General features: G+C 39.1%; 1 long non-coding RNA gene across 1 annotated transcript in view; it reads left to right on the top strand.

Annotated features, from left to right (window-relative positions):
* LOC112650489 (uncharacterized) overlaps positions 1-7110 on the top strand; it is a 218511-nt gene extending 211401 nt beyond the window's left edge. The window contains exon 7 of the long non-coding RNA XR_004803701.2: positions 6822-7110. This is a non-coding gene — a long non-coding RNA (uncharacterized LOC112650489). The remainder of the gene's footprint in view (positions 1-6821) is intronic.
* Positions 7111-15775: the final 8665 nt, after the last annotated feature.

Here is a 15775-nt window from a genome sequence, read left to right as displayed (position 1 = left end):
CTTGATCATTTTTGTTCTCAGTTTCAACATCTGTATCTTGATGATATGGTTGATATTATCTCTAAGAATGCCTCCATACACTCTTATGAACCAGTGAGTATCTGTGTAAATTTGAGAGTTTCTAGGCAGCAGTGTGTCTTTCTAACCTAAGTTAGATTAAGCTCACAGGAGTCCCAGTCATGCCTTTTTCTTCACACTGAGCCAGTCCCCAATTCCTAGGATTAAATCTTATTTGAGAAATATTTTACCACCTCTAGCCTCAGCTTATGAAACTCCATATGAAGCTATCCTGGTTTTTATTTCATCTTTATTCATATTAATTATACCTATTAGCACCTACCTTGTTCTATTTTTTAAAAAATTTTATTTATTTATTCTTGAGAGACACAGAGAGAGAGAAAGAGAGGCAGAGACACAGGCAGAGGGAGAAGCAGGCTCCATGCAGGGAGCCTGATGCGGGACTCCATCCCGGGTCTCCAGGATCAGGCCCTGGGCCGAAGGTGGTGCTAAACTGCTGAGCCACTCAGGCTTCCCACCTACCTTCTTCTAAAGGAATACCCCCATATCCCATCGCTTCATCATTCAGATGAAGCCCATTCCCTACTCCAATGGATGAATTCTGCTTTTCTCTTACAAAACCTTTTACCAGTATAGAAAATTAAACTCAATCCAGCAGGCCAGAGCCTTCTCTTCACTGATAGCCATCATTATAAAAAATAGTTGCTTGCATATCTAGATATTTGAAGATTATTCCATTTGAATTCTCTAGAGATATATTCAGCTCATTAGTTGAGAGATTCTGATACTTCACTAACCAACTGGTAACCTAGTCTATGGCAAAATCATATGTCTACTGGAGTTTGCCATGCTACTCTAACAGTTAACAAAAGGTACAGCGCAGGGCTGTGGACCCGTGTTGTACTGACCCAAAGAAGTCACATGCATGACATCTATCATTGGCAGGGAGGTGCATTAATGGGTGTGTTGCTCCACTTCATGCCCTCCAATGAAATGTTTTGATGCCTAGGAAACAGTAGAAGAAGACTTTTAAGAAGTAACACATCAAAGCAATATCCAGAAAGGGCCTGAAAAGTAATTTCTTTTAAGGAGGACTTGCATAGATAACACATATAAGAACATTCCAATTCTGAATCAAACAGTACTTGGTTCAAACTCTGGTTTTACCAGCAACTGTTTAAGCCATCTTAGAGTAGCATTTTGATCCCTTGGATGTTCTATTTCCCTGTCTATAAAATGGAAATAATAATATATTAATTAGTTTTCAGAGTTTTAAAAGTCAAATCAATATACTGTACAGTATACTGTAATAATCTACCTTTAACATAAACTGAGTGACTTTGGGGAAGCCACACAAACTGTCTGTCTCAATTGCCTCATTCGGCAGTGGGGGATAATAAGAGTGCCTACTACAGAGGATTATTGTGAGGATTTAATGACTATATTAGTTGTTATTTGTCATTACTATAAATTACCCAAGTTCTTTCATAGAGCCATGAGAGATGATGGGAGTGTTATGACTCAACCAGGCTCTAGCCCAGGGCTGCTGTTAGGTTGCAATGAAAAGGAGCCAGGAAACTTTTATTTGAGTTTAATGGTGATAGTTTGAGTTGGACCAACCAAATCTTTGTGGCTTTACTGCCAACAAAGTGAAACCACTGGCAAAATTCTGATAAAACAGAATGTGAGCCTCTGCCTGGCTGGTCTTGAATAACTGACCACTCAAACCTCAGTGTGCTCACTTTTAATGGAGGATATTGGATGAGTTGATTTCTGAAATTCTGTATAGCTCTGAATCATACTGAGTTTCTAGCACATAAAAGCCTGTATCTCATTACTTGTCATATATCTTAAGAAATATTTTTTAAACTATAGTTTTGAAAATGTTTTAGGTAGGGAAGACTAGCCTAGAGCCTTGCAAATTAAATATACATGCATGAAAACATGGTAGGTAGAAAAAATTGTAGGTCTATTTGTTACTGTATTATTATTTCAGTATCTATCATACAGAGGTATTTATGAATTTCATATTTTAGACTTTCCTATTCTTTTCCATTTTAAATAAATTTTAATGCTCTCTTTTTTTCTCTATGAACTTCCTTTCACCTTTTTTCTTCTCTACATAAAACAGATGTTCTAATATTCAGACATAAAGCTATATTACTTGATGAAGGTGGAAAAGAGAAGGAGAAAACAGCAGGAATCCAGACTTGCTTCACTGGGCTATTAGGAAATTTGAAGTATTTGGGTTGCCTCCTGGAAAAGGTGGTCCAGGTCAAATATTATTAACTTTCTGCTTTTGTTTGTGATTTTATAGTTCAATTGAACTCTTGGAAAAGGACTCTCTGCTTATTATTTTTGTTTTTGTCATTGAAAGTTTTTCAAATGCCACACGAAGTCCCTGAAAATCTAAATGGGACAAAGTTACATTACACATTTTTTTAAAGCCCAGTACTACAATTATGCTAATGTAATTAAGCTTCATGAATATAGTATGCAAATCAAATTGTCAAGAACTATACCAAATAGAATTGTTCTTAAAAGTAGAACAGATTGGTTCTGAAATTCTTACAAGGATCGCTGTTTCATAAATTCCTAAGCAGAATATCATTTTGTATGATGGAAAAAGTACTTTAAGAATATCATAATAAATATTTAATTTGCACATTTTTCTCCCTGGAAATGACACATTTTGATGTAAAGAAGAGAAAAATTATATCTGTTTGTAATGGAAAGGTTTAAAATATCAGTACCTGGAAAGGGTTTGTGTGTTTTATCCTTCTTCCTCAGCTTTATTAAGATATAATTGACATATAGTATTATGTAAATTTAATATATAATATGTGATGATTTGATATATGTATGTACTACAGAATAGGTACCACAATAAGGTAACATATCCACACATCCATCACCTCACATAGTTACCTTTTTTATGGTGAGAATTTTTAAGATTCACTGTCTTAGCAACTTTCAAGTATAGCATACAGTATTGTTAACTATAGTCACCACGATGTACACTAAGAATTTACTCATCTTATAACTGGAATTTTGTACATTTTGACCACTTCCATCTCCCCCACCTCTCACCTCTGGTGAATACCAATATGCTTTCTGTTTCTGTAAGTTCATGTTTTTTAATATTCCACATATAAGTAGGATCAATAGGATTTGTCTTTTTCTGTCCAATTTATTTCACTTAGCATAATACCCTCAGAGTTCATCTATGTTTTTGCAAATGTCAAGAGTTGTTTCTTTTTTATGATTAAATAATATATAGATCTCACATTTTCTTCATTCTTCTATTGATAGACATTTACATTGTTTTTATGTCTTAGCTATTGTGGGTAATGTTGCAGTCAATATGAGGCACAGATCTCTTAAAGGTAGTCACTTTATTTCCTTTAGATATATATCTAAAACATATTCCTGGATCACATAGTAGTTCTATTTTTAATTTTTTGAGGAACCTCCATGTTGTTTTCCATAGTGACTGCACCAATTTAGATTTCTAGTAACAGTGTTCAGGGATTTCCTTTTCTTCACGATCTTGCCAGCACTTATTATTTCCTGTCTTTTTGATGTTATATCTCAAATGTGAATAGGCTTTTCTCCAATTGAAACACAGCACGATGCAGATGCACTCTCTTATCTTTCATGAAAAATAGCTTGAATGGAGATGTTCTATGTGGTGTTGATTCCTACCTCATAAATATAATAACAAAAAAGCTGGTTTGAATCATCAGAGTGACCTGAAATTCCTTAGCAGTTATCCTATGAAGGTCATGAGGAGCTATTTGAAGGATCATTGAGGAAGATGGTTATAACTAGGTTGTTGTCTCTGCTTTGGGCCTTCTTGCCTCTCATGTGGACCTAGCTCTTATGTCTGGTTGTTTGCTGTGACCCTTCTCTGATTACCCCTTGACCCCCCAGTGTCTAAGCCTGTAGAGAACCAACCAAAAACAGGATCATAGGGGAAATAAATACAGGTAGGAAGCCTGAATTGTTTTGTGTGTGATCTTTTATATTATGATTATAGTTCGCTCATTTCAGAAAAATGAGAAACAAACTGAAACAAGGAAAGAAGAGAAAACCCCAAACCCGTAACCCTATCACTAAGAAATCTTCTTTGATATCATCTTAGTATTGTCTAATTTTTTGTTACTTTTTTAGTATTAATGCATACATTTTTGTTTAGGTAATCTATAGACATACACACATATATAGTTTTTAAAAAGATTATTTGTTTATTTGAAAGAGAGAGCATGAGAGACAGAGCAAGCATGACTTGGGTACAGAGGGAGAGGGAGAAGCAGACTCCGCTGAGCAGGGAACTCTATGCGGCACTCTACTGAGATCATGACTCCAGCCGAAGGCAGACACATAACAGACTGAGCCACCCAGGCACCCCATATATTTTGCTTTTTTAACTGAAATAGTGTCTTTGTATTTTCTGAAGTTACTTGACAACATTTTTAACATCAGGATACCATTCCAGCCTATGAATGTAGCTTGGTGTACGTAATGCTCCCCCAGTGGTGGGCAGGGTGTTTGAGCATATTAAAGGGCTATTCCTAGGCTTTAGCTCTGTTGGCAGAGACTAAAGAAGGCAAGTGAGAAATCCACCTCCCTGTCATTTAAATTTTTTTTCTCTGTCCATCAAAGTGGAATATTCTGTGAGATGACTATATCCAAAAAATATAAAAGTAGTTCTTTAGACACACCAAAATTGTACTATAATAGGTACAACCTAGGCCTTCTACTAAAGTTTAACAAGATTATGAATTTCATTTTGAAAAGAAAGATGAAACTCATTATTGAAAATATTATCTGCTCAACCCAAATCCATGATTGATTGATGCTGTGGGTGGTGTTTGAATCAGTTACTCCCATTAGCTTAATTAAATAAATGATTGTACTGGCACAGAGCTTGTATAGCTTATGTTGATTCATTTCTGCCTAATGATCATTATGGGGTTGTATACCTTGACATCTCTTCCCCAACCTTCAGTTTTGCAATAAAATTATTTTTAGGTTGAGTCACACACTGGCTAGTACTCTGCAACCATTCACCACTAACAGCCTGACCTTTGCATGAGAAGATGATGCCTCAAATGGTAATTCCTTTGTAATGTCGCATCTCTTTTATCCATAGATTCCCAGAGGCCTCCCTTCAGTAGTTTCTGTTAAAACTTTTGTTTTAATTTCCTCTAGGTTATTTGTGGCTGATAATAAATAGAAGTTTCCTTTCCAAAGAGACTAAAGTGTAGCGGTAACAGTGTTAAATTTTACCAGTGTCTTTGTAGACTTTAGCCTTGCACTGTGAGGAATGCAAGAGGCAGGTGACATTAAGGCTGTTGTATTTCTTCCTCTCCATGAGATCTCCATTCCTAATTTCTCTCTTGAACTCCTGTCTTAGAGCCCACTTCTGCTGCCCATTTATTCTGGCTTGGCCCTCTGGAGCCTAAAAGCTAGCTACCCTATTCTGAAATTTATCATCGTCAACCAATTCTTGATTTTTTTTTTCTCTATTTCAATTGTTGGCTTCACCATCTTCTTAATCACCTACACCGGAAATCTAGGAATCATGGAGGTTCCTCTAACTTCCTCATTCTTCACTCTTACTCAGCTGGAAAGTGCTGACATATCCATCCCTACATGTTTCTCAAATCTGTCCTCTCCTCTGAATGCTCTATTTTGGACTTGTCTCATCATGTGATTGAATTATTTTAACAGGCTCCTAACTAGTTTGTACAGTTCCAGACTTTTCCACTTCAAACCAATAGCTCTACAGGGACTTTCCAAAAAGCAAAACTCATTTCTCCGTATAAAACTCTTGGGTCCTTCCCAGCATCTGTGCCATGTTTTTCAAAGTGTGGTCTGCTAATCATCTGCTTAAAAATCACTGAGGGAGGGGCATTGCACAAAATTCAGATTACTGTTCCAAAGGCTTTAGAATTAGAATCTAGTGGGGACAGAGAGCCCAGGGATTTTCAAGTGACTAAGTACTCAAAACTTATGCATCACTGACTTACCTGTAGAATAAAATTCAATTTTCTCCTCAGATCTGTCTCCTGCCTACATCTGTGGACTCTTTTAACTTCATGGTTTCTGCCCTACTAAGAGGGAACTGCTCTGAGCATCCCCACAGATCACTGGCTCCCATATGCCTGTCTTTACTAGCTCATCTTTAGTAAAATACCCTTTCTTAGCTTCTTGGTCTAGTCATGACAGTTAGGCGTGGTGGTGGTGGTGGTGGTGGTGGTGGGGTCTCCTCTTACCTTCATATTCAGGATATGGTCTTCAGAGCAGTAGCTTCCACTTCACATGGAAACATGTTAGAAATGTGAAATCTTAGCCCCTACCCCCAGATGCACAGAATAACAATCTGCATATTGACAGTTCTCAGGTAATCTGTACACACAATTCCATTTGAGAAACCTGCTTTGGGAAAAGTTCCTAGACGTCTCCATTTGGACAATGTTGTGCTTTTTGCAAGTACTCTTAGTATACTCTATGTATATACATCTGTCTCTTCCACTAGACTGGGGGCTCCTGGAGGGCAAGAAATCCTCCTTATTATCTCTCTATTTTCAGCCCCTCTTATTGTGTGTGGCACATGGAGTGGCTCAACAAATGTTTGTTTATTTAAACTGAACTGACCTGTAGGTCAGCCTGGAACTAAAAAGCTGGATCCCTGATGAAATGTCCTTTTGCACAGATTTGGTTGCACTTTCATTTTTGGATGCTCTTGCTTTTGGCTGAGCTGATGCTGTTTTTGCCTCCTCTTTCTAAATTCACAGATGGTCTAGAGCGCTTGCTCACAGAGAGTGGATTGCTGCCCGATGTAGATTGCTGTGGGCCAAGCAGCTGGGCTTCCCTGTTGGTTACTGGCCAGACCCTGCTGATTGAAGCTTTCTTCAGGGACTGCATACTTGTTTCTTCTTCCAGGAGGAGCCTCATTTGAGTTCAGATGTGTTTGTGTGTGCTGTGTGTGTGTGTGTGTGCAGGAGAGATTCTTGGTTGTCAGAATGTTGTGTCCTTCCACTCATCTAAGTTACTGAAGTCACTTAATGCCTTTTTCACTTCAATCTCTAGCACGAAACCTCTGTGACTGGACTCCAAAATTGATTCCAACTAATAGCTTTCTATCAGTTTCCATCCTCTCTCTTGTATCATTGGACTGCAAACTACATAAAGGTAGAATATGTCTATTTTTACTTAAGATTATATCTCCTAATATTATATCTCCTAATATTTAGCGTGGTGCTTGGCATATGTGTGGAATGAATGAGTGAATGAATGAATGACATATATCAAAGTGCTAATGTAGTGTTACAGTCTCAGGTACTTTTTCCTAGATAGTCTTTTCATTATTTATTTTCTCTCCCTCCCTCCCTCCCTTTTTTCCTTCCTTCCTTTTTTCCTTCCTTCCTTCCTCCCTCCCTCCCTCCCTCCCTCCCTCCCTCCCTTCCTTCCTTCCTTCCTTCCTTCCTTCCTTCCTTCCTTCCTTCCTTCCTTCCTTCTTTCCTTCCTTCCTTCCTTTCTTCCCGATAAGCATAATCTTTTGGAGGTATGTTACATTTTAGAAGAATCTTTATTACCATTTTATAAAGCCAGTTAATTTTTATAATGCTTTTTTAAATACCAAAAATGCTTTTCTTAATTTAAATTGCTACACATATTAATTCATTTCTTCATTTAGTGTGGTTAGAAGCCCTAAAGAAAAATCATAGTATGATGCCTATGGAGTAAATTTGGTTTACATATATTTTTTTCCTTTCCTTTTCTTTTTTGGGGTGCCTGATATAGTTTATTTCAAAGTATTTGAATGTTTTGGATGGGGCATATACTATGAGACATGTATGCCCCAGGACCCAACATTATGATTGTCTTACATGCAGCCTGGTTTTCCCATTATCTTTTTGGACTGAAAATGTTTGTTTACAACCTTTGGTGTATAGGGAAACACATGGACCTTGGAATTAGGCTACCTGTGTTCCAGCGCTAGCTTTGGCATTTACTGGTTTGAGGGTTTCAGGTAAATCCCTGATATGTATTTTACATGTTAAACAGACATAAGAAAGTAATAAATTTATCTTATATCAGCCACAGACAATACCTTGACATTCCACAAATGTCAAGTTCCTTTTCTTTCTCTGACTTTATAAAAAAAATAGAATGTATGTAGATAGTGTGTTCTTGCTACTTTTTTCATAAAAACTTTCTAGATCCTTAGAGTCAGCATTCATCAATCTGTTCCCAATTCACATTCTTTACCCCTCATTTTTGAAATGGTCATGTTTTGCCCCTTACTGCATGTATGTAAGTATATGTCTGTTTCCTCCATTGTATTTTGAACAACTTGAGGGAAGATCTAGGTCTTGTCTTCTGCCTTTCCTACAGCACCCAAAATGCTTTGCTCAAAATAACACATAATACTTGTATGTAGAATGAAAAGTAGTTTACTTAAAAGCATGGTACTCAGAATTCTGGGGTTTTCTACTGACTGATTCCATCACTTCTTGGCTGGGTGATATTAGCCATCTTAATTAACTTCCACCAACCTACCAGATTCCTTATCTGTGAAACTGTGAGATGGGGAAAATAATAAAACCTATTTCCTAAAGATGTCATGAACATTCAATGAATTAATCTATGTAAAAGGCTAACACTAAGGTTCAATATTTTGTGTTTATTTTTATCTTCCTATTTTCTTTGTATATGGTTACAAGCTGCCAAATAAGCTGTAATTGAGCAACTTGGCATTGCTAATCCTCTCTATTCAATTTCAGGAGAAGTCATAACTGATGCTAGAGAAGAACAGCTTTTGATGGCAAAGCTCTAACTCAAAAGCCATAAAAATTTTTTTGATGGGGAGTTTTAAGATGCAGGAGGTAACTTAGCCATCAGGGTATTTTGGCTGCAGTTCATGACAAATAAACCTGTTACAGATAATTTATGTTGAAGCTGCTCATGTCATATGGAAGAGGGCTCAATTTGCGCAGCACATACTTCTTTATTACCAGATGATTCGTTGAAAATCACAATTTGCGGTTATCTGCCTAGTGTAAGGGTTGCTGGTCATAAAAACATCATAGAAGAAAATTCAACAATGAATATTATTTATGCCAAAGACATACATTTGTATTAGCTCCACACATCCTGATGTGTGTGCATGAAAATTATGACAGCACCAAAAGTCCAAATGAGATGAGAGGAAGGGTTAGTGTCAGCATTTCTGATAAGCTATACAAGATAATAGTTTTGATACAAAATTGAGTTTAATCTATATACCAAAAGATTCTTTCCTTAATGACAAAGCCACATTTTCTTTGATACTACTATTAGCAAAGGGAATACAAGGGAGGAGTAAAGAAAAGACAACAAGTAAAGAATGGTCTTCTATACCAGATATTTCCAACATCCTGAATATTTCCTTGTACTTTCAATAGGCACAGGAAAGTAAATGGACTCATTCTGGCCTCATGGGTACCATCAAATGCCCTCCAGAAGCAATGGTGTAAAAACGATGATGATATTTGCTAAGTAATAGTGTTTACTTTGCAATTAGATGCCTTGCATGAAATGTCCTTTGTAGATTCAAATCTTTCTTTCTTCAACTTCAACAATTAAGGTGTTTTATTTTGATATGCAGCATTTTCTCCTTGTGAATTTTTACTTACTGTGATTTTGAGTTCTTCACATGTATAAAAGAAATTAGGCCCATCATAACCTCTCCTAATATGTTCAAGTGGATACAAACGTGAGGGGAGATGGTAGTTCTGTGAGAAACACATATACCCTGATTTACTCCATATTGTATTTTCCTTTTTTTAACCGTCACTTTGTTTCCTGTAGATACAATCTGAAGGTCTGCCAGTGTGGGAGACATTGATGCTTTAGTAGCTTCATAGTAGGTTCATGGGATGTTATGGTTATATAACAGTTTTTATTAATTCACGACATGTGATTATACGAATGTAGAATAACAAATGTGAGCTAAAAGACAGTTGTCATTTATAAATATATTTAACATTTGTTCCTGACTGCTGTGCTAATTTAAAGCTTATCAACATTATTTCATTTAAGTCTCAAAACAATTTTATAAAACAAATCTTATTTTTTACCTTTCTTTTTTTTTTTTACAAAGGCGTACTTTGAAAAAGAAAAGGAAAAATCCACAAATATATAAAGTGATCTCTCCCTCCATTTCTGCTCTTTAATTTCACAGATATTTTGAATTAAGACATCAGTGTATGTACTTCCAAGTCTTTCTGTTTTTCAGTAAGCTTTCTTTAATAAACTCTTTATTTTCAGTTACCACAATGAGCTATGTTATTGAAAATATTTGTAAAATCCTTATTTTTTCATAGATAAATCATCTAATTATCTTTTCTATCACAAGAAATGCAGTGTAGGGAGAAGGGGCAACATGGCAGAAGAGTAGGGTCCCCAAATCACCTGTCCCCACCAAATTACCTTTAAATCATCCTGAAAATCTACGAATTCGGCCTGAGATTTAAAGAGAGAACAGCTGAAACGCTACAGTGAGAAGAGTTCGCGCTTCTATCAAGGTAGGAAGACGGGGGGAAAAGAAATAAAGACACAAAAGGCCTCCAAGGGGGAGGAGCCCCGCGAGGAGCCGGGCTGAGGCCGGGGCGAGTGTCCCCAGGACAGGAGAGCCCCGTCCCGGAGGAGCAGGAGCTGCACCGACCTTCCCGGGCGGAAAGGGGCTCGCAGGGAGGTGGAGCAGGACCCAGGAGGGCGAGGATGCCCTCGGGCTCCCGGGGACACTAACAGACACCTGCGCCCCGGGAGATGCGCCGAGCTCCCTAAGGGCTGCAGCGCTCGGCGGGACCCGGAGCAGCTCGGAGGGGCTGGGGGGCGGCTCCGCGGAGGGGGCTGCGCGGCCCCGGGAGCAGCTCGGCGGGGCTCGGGCAGAGGAAGAGGCTCCGCGGAGGGGGCTGCGGGGCGGGAGCAGCTCGGGGGGGCTCGGGCGGAGGAAGAGGCTCCGCGGAGGGGGCTGCGCGGCCCGGGAGCGCGAATCCAACAGCGCAGGCTCCGGAGCACAGGGCGCCGGGACACAGCCCAGGATCCCGCCTCCCCCGGGACAGGCAGAGGCCGGGAAGGCCCAGGACAGCAAGGACGCTCCTGCCCCAGCTGAGCAGATCAGCGGCCCCGCCCGGAGCCTCCAGGCCCTGCAGACGGAGTTCCTGCCGGAGCTGAATCCAGGTTTCCAGAGCTGCCCCGCCACTGGGGCTGTTGCTCCTGCGGCCTCACGGGGTAAACAACCCCCACTGAGCCCTGCACCAGGCAGGGGCACAGCAGCTCCCCCAACTGCTAACACCTGAAAATCAGCACAACAGGCCCCTCCCCCAGAAGACCAGCTAGACGGACAAGTTCCAGGGGAAGCCAAGGGACTTAAAGTACACAGAATGAGAAGATACTCCCCCGTGGTTCTTTTTTTTGTTTTGTTTTGTTTTTTTGTTTTGTTTTGCTTTTTGATTTGTTTCCTTCCCCCACCCCCCTTTTTTCTCCTTTCTTTTTTTCTTTCTCTTCTTTTTTTTTTCGTTTTTTTTTCTTCCTTTTTTTTCTCTTTCTCTTTTCTTTCCTTCTTTCTCTCCTCTCTTTTTCTACTTTTCCCAATACAACTTGCTTTTGGCCACTCTGCACTGAGCAAAATGACTAGAAGGAAAACCTCACCTCAAAAGAAAGAATCAGAAACAGTCCTCTCTCCCACAGAGTTACAAAATCTGGATTACACTTCAATGTCAGAAAGCCAATTCAGAAGCACTATTATACAGCTACTGGTGGCTCTAGAAAAAAGCATAAAGGACTCAAGAGGCTTCATGACTGCAGAATTTAGAGCTAATCAGGCAGAAATTAAAAATCAATTGAATGAGATGCAATCCAAACTAGAAGTCCTAACGACGAGGGTTAACGAGGTGGAAGAACGAGTGAGTGACCTAGAAGACAAGTTGATGGCAAAGAGGGAAACTGAGGAAAAAAGAGACAAACAATTAAAAGACCATGAAGATAGATTAAGGGAAATAAACGACAGCCTGAGGAAGAAACACCTACGTTTAATTGGTGTTCCCGAGGGTGCCGAAAGGGACAGAGGGCCAGAATATGTATTTGAACAAATTCTAGCTGAAAACTTTCCTAATCTGGGAAGGGAAACAGGAATTCAGATCCAGGAAATAGAGAGATTCCCCCCCCCTAAAATCAATAAAAACCGTTCAACACCTCCACATTTAATAGTGAAGCTTGCAAATTCCAAAGATAAAGAGAAGATCCTTAAAGCAGCAAGAGACAAGAAATCTCTGACTTTTATGGGGAGGAGTATTAGGGTAACAGCAGACCTCTCCACAGAGACCTGGCAGGCCAGAAAGGGCTGGCAGGATATATTCAGGGTCCTAAATGAGAAGAACATGCAACCAAGAATACTTTATCCAGCAAGGCTCTCATTCAAAATGGAAGGAGAGATAAAGAGCTTCCAAGACAGGCAGCAACTAAAAGAATATGTGACCTCCAAACCAGCTCTGCAAGAAATTTTAAGGGGGACTCTTAAAATTCCCCTTTAAGAAGAAGTTCAGTGGACCATTCCACAAAAACAAGGACTGAATAGTTATCATGATGACACTAAACTAATATCTGTCAATAGTAACTCTGAACGTGAACGGGCTTAATGACCCCATCAAAAGGCGCAGGGTTTCCGACTGGATAAAAAAAGCAGGACCCATCTATTTGCTGTCTACAAGAGACTCATTTTAGACAGAAGGACACCTACAGCCTGAAAATAAAAGGTTGGAGAACCATTTACCATTCGAATGGTCCTCAAAAGAAAGCAGGGGTAGCCATCCTTATATCAGATAAACTAAAATTTACCCCAAAGACTGTAGTGAGAGATGAAGAGGGACACTATATCATACTTAAAGGATCTATTCAACAAGAGGACTTAACAATCCTCAATATATATGCCCCGAATGTGGGAGCTGCCAAATATATAAATCAATTATTAACCAAAGTGAAGAAATACTTAGATAATAATACACTTATACTTGGTGACTTCAATCTAGCTCTTTCTATACTCGATAGGTCTTCTAAGCACAACATCTCCAAAGAAACGAGAGCTTTAAATGATACACTGGACCAGATGGATTTCACAGATATCTACAGAACTTTACATCCAAACTCAACTGAATACACATTCTTCTCAAGTGCACATGGAACTTTCTCCAGAATAGACCACATATTGGGTCACAAATCGGGTCTGAACCGATACCAAAAGATTGGGATCGTCCCCTGCATATTCTCAGACCATAATGCCTTGAAATTAGAACTAAATCACAACAAGAAGTTTGGAAGGACCTCAAACATGTGGAGGTGAAGGACCATCCTGCTAAAAGATGAAAGGGTCAACCAGCAAATTAAGGAAGAATTAAAAAGATTCATGGAAACTAATGAGAATGAAGATACAACCATCCAAAATCTTTGGGATGCAGCAAAAGCAGTCCTAAGGGGGAAATACATCGCAATACAAGCATCCATTCAAAAACTGGAAAGAACTCAAATACAAAAGCTAACCTTACACATAAAGGAGCTAGAGAAAAAACAGCAAATAGATCCTACACCCAAGAGAAGAAGGGAGTTAATAAAGATTCGAGCAGAACTCAACGAAATCGAGACCAGAAGAACTGTGGAACAGATCAACAGAACCAGGAGTTGGTTCTTTGAAAGAATTAATAAGATAGATAAACCATTAGCCAGCCTTATTAAAAAGAAGAGAGAGAAGACTCAAATTAATAAAATCATGAATGAGAAAGGAGAGATCACTACCAACACCAAGGAAATACAAACGATTTTAAAAACATATTATGAACAGCTATACGCCAATAAATTAGGCAATCTAGGAGAAATGGACGCATTCCTGGAAAGCCACAAACTACCAAAACTGGAACAGGAAGAAATAGAAAACCTTTACAGGCCAATAACCAGGGAGGAAATTGAAGCAGTCATCAAAAACCTCCCAAGACACAAGAGTCCAGGGCCAGATGGCTTCCCAGGGGAATTTTATCAAACGTTTAAAGAAGAAACCATACCTATTCTCCTAAAGCTGTTTGGAAAGATAGAAAGAGATGGAGTACTTCCAAATTCGTTCTATGAGGCCAGCATCACCTTAATTCCAAAACCAGACAAAGACCCCACCAAAAAGGAGAATTACAGACCAATATCCCTGATGAGCATGGATGCAAAAATTCTCAACAAGATACTGGCCAATAGGATCCAACAGTACATTAAGAAAATTATTCACCATGACCAAGTAGGATTTATCCCTGGGACACAAGGCTGGTTCAACACCCGTAAAATAATCAATGTGATTCATCATATCAGCAAGAGAAAAACCAAGAACCATATGATCCTCTCATTAGATGCAGAGAAAGCATTTGACAAAATACAGCATCCATTCCTGATCAAAACTCTTCAGAGTGTAGGGATAGAGGGAACTTTCCTTGACATCTTAAAAGCCATCTACGAAAAGCCCACAGCAAATATCATTCTCAATGGGGAAGCACTGGGAGCCTTTCCCCTAAGATCAGGAACAAGACTGGGATGCCCACTCTCACCACTGCTATTCAACATAGTACTGGAAGTCCTAGCCTTAGCAATCAGACAACAAAAAGACATTAAAGGCATTCAAATTGGCAAAGAAGAAGTCAAACTCTCCCTCTTTGCCGATGACATGATACTCTACATAGAAAACCCAAAAGCCTCCACCCCAAGATTGCTAGAACTCATACAGCAGTCCGGTAGCGTGGCAGGATACAAAATCAATGCCCAGAAATCAGTGGCATTTCTATACACTAACAATGAGACTGAAGAAAGAGAAATTAAGGAGTCAATCCCATTTACAATTGCCCCCAAAAGCATAAGATACCTAGGAATAAACCTCACCAAAGATGTAAAGGATCTATACCCTCAAAACTATACAACACTTCTGAAAGAAATTGAGGAAGACACACAGAGATGGAAAAATATTCCATGCTCATGGATTGGCAGAATTAATATTGTGAAAATGTCCATGTTACCCAGGGCAATATACACGTTTAATGCAATCCCTATCAAAATACCATGGACTTTCTTCAGAGAGTTAGAACAAATTATCTTAAGATTTGTGTGGAATCAGAAAAGACCCCGAATAGCCAGGGGAATTTTACAAAAGAAAACCATATCTGGGGGCATCACAATGCCAGATTTCAGGTTGTACTACAAAGCTGTGGTCATCAAGACAGTGTGGTACTGGCACAAAAACAGACACATAGATCAGTGGAACAGAATAGAGAACCCAGAAGTGGACCCTGAACTTTATGGTCAACTAATATTCGATAAAGGAGGAAAGAACTATCCACTGGAAGAAAGACGGTCTCTTCAATAAATGGTGGTGGGAAAATTGGACATCCACATGCAGAAGAATGAAACTAGACCACTCTTTTCACCATACACAAAGATAAACTCAAAATGGATGAAAGATCTAAATGTGAGACAAGACTCCATCAAAATCCTAGAGGAGAACACAGGCAACACCCTTTTTGAACTCGGCCACAGTAACTTCTTGCAAGATACATCCACGAAGGCAAAAGAAACAAAAGCAAAAATGAACTATTGGGACTTCATCAAGATAAGAAGCTTTTGCACAGCAAAGGATACAGTCAACAAAACTCAAAGACAACCTACAGAATGGGAGAAGATATTT

The sequence above is a fragment of the Canis lupus genome, chromosome 11, assembly GCF_003254725.2.
Source record: "Canis lupus dingo isolate Sandy chromosome 11, ASM325472v2, whole genome shotgun sequence".
NCBI lineage: Eukaryota > Metazoa > Chordata > Mammalia > Carnivora > Canidae > Canis > Canis lupus.
The sequence above is the reverse complement of the archived record's forward strand: the minus strand, read 5'-3'. Positions and strand labels throughout refer to the sequence as shown.